The following is a 1,970-nucleotide window of genomic DNA, read 5'->3' as shown; positions in this document are numbered from 1 at the left end:
TTTTTTCTACATCCTCTCCAGAATTTATTGTTTGTAGATTTTTTGATGATGGACATACTGACTGGTGTGAGGTGGTATCTTATTGTAGTTTTGAGTTGCATTTCTCTATTCATAATAAGTGATGTGGAGCACTTTTTAATGTTTATTAACCATCTGTATGTCTTCTTGGAGAAATGTCTATTTAGGTCTTCTGCCCATTTTTTGATTGACTGGTTTGTTTTTCTGATATTGAGTTGCCTGAGCTGCTTGTAAATTTTGGAGATTAATCCTTTATCAGTTGCTTCATTTGCAATTATTTTCTCCCATTCTCAGGGTTGTCTTTTCATCTTGTTTATGGTTTCCTTTGCTGTGAAAAAACCTTTAATTAGATTCCCTTTGTTTTTATTTCCACTATTCCAGGAGGTGGGTTATAGAGAATCTTGCTGTGATTTATGTCTAAGAGTGTTCTGCCTATATTTCCCCTTAAGAGTTTTAGAGTTTCTGGTCTTATATTTAGGTCTTTAATCCATTTTGAGTTTATATTTGTGTATGGTGTTAGGATGTGTACTAATTTCATTCTTTTACACGTAACTGTCCAATTTTCCCAGAACCACTTACTGAACAGACTACTTTTTCTCATATATTCTTGCCTCCTTTTTCAAAGGTAAGGTACTTGGGTTTAATCTCTGGTCTTTCTAACTTGTTACATTGGTCTATATTTCTGTTTTTGTGCCACTACAACACTGTCTTAATGACTGTAGTGTAAGCCAGAATTTAATGGAATAAAATCTGAAAGAAAAACCTCTGTCCATCCAGAACTTTATATCCAGCAAAAATTCTTTCAAAGTATGAAGGTGAAATAATGGCAAACAACAATAGGATATACATTCTTTCTGAGTACACATGCATTATTCACTAAGCTATACCATACTCTGGAGCATAAAAATAAATTTTAAAATATTAGTGGAACAAAAGACACCAAATACTAAAAAGTACATTCTGTATCTTTCCATTTAAATTATGACGGTCGCTAAGAGTCGGACACGACTGAGCAACTTCACTTTCACTTTTCACTTTCATGCATTGAAGAAGGAAATGGCAACCCACTCCAGTGTTCTTGCCTGGAGAATCCCACGGATTGGGGGAGCCTGGTGGGCTGTTGTCTATGGGGTCGTGCAGGGTCGGACACGACTGAAGGGACTTAGCAGCAGCAGCAGCAGCAAACACACAAAAATAGTATATAGTGAAAAGAAAATCAGAAAAATGCTTGCCTCTAGTGGTTGGGTTGACTAGAAAGCGATATGAGGGACATTTTTAGGGTGGTGATAAGGTTCTGTTATCTTGATAGGGATTTGGTTTTCACAGGCGTATGAATTATTCAGAACTCACTAAATAGTACACTTAAGATTTTTGCATCTCATTGCATGTAAATTTACCTCAAAAGAAAAAAGTGGCATATAAATATTGAAGTCTAACTAGCAATCTGAAATTATTTTTGTCTTTTCTAGGCTTGAACAAAGAAATCAATACATTGAGAAGGATGGAAGGCAGGTTACTCAAGTCAAGCAAGGGAGTTAAAAATGTTACCTAATGTTATTTTAAAATAATGGAGTTACCTAAATAAGAGAACAAAACGCCATTTCCACTAAAAGGGACCAGAAGTCTTTGGGGAAAAGGTTGATTGCAGGCCTACAGCACAGAAAGAATAATAGGCGCCTGGATCATATTGTGCCAGAAAACAAAGAAGTGTCAAAGAATGACAGAGATGTATCCAAGACATAGGAGCCAGCTTGAAGGATTTCCTCTGACCCGATCTGGGACAATATCATAGTCTCAAACTAAATAATAGCTGTCATTTTTTATATAATTCCTATTGAGTAGAATAAATACCACTGAAGCAAATAATCTGTGAGTCTATGTGCTTAGTGATGTCTGACTCTTTGCGACCCCATGCACTGTAGCCCGCCAGGCTCCTCTGTCCATGGGGATTC

The sequence above is a fragment of the Budorcas taxicolor genome, chromosome 1, assembly GCF_023091745.1.
Source record: "Budorcas taxicolor isolate Tak-1 chromosome 1, Takin1.1, whole genome shotgun sequence".
NCBI lineage: Eukaryota > Metazoa > Chordata > Mammalia > Artiodactyla > Bovidae > Budorcas > Budorcas taxicolor.
Note: the sequence above shows the minus strand (reverse complement) of the source record.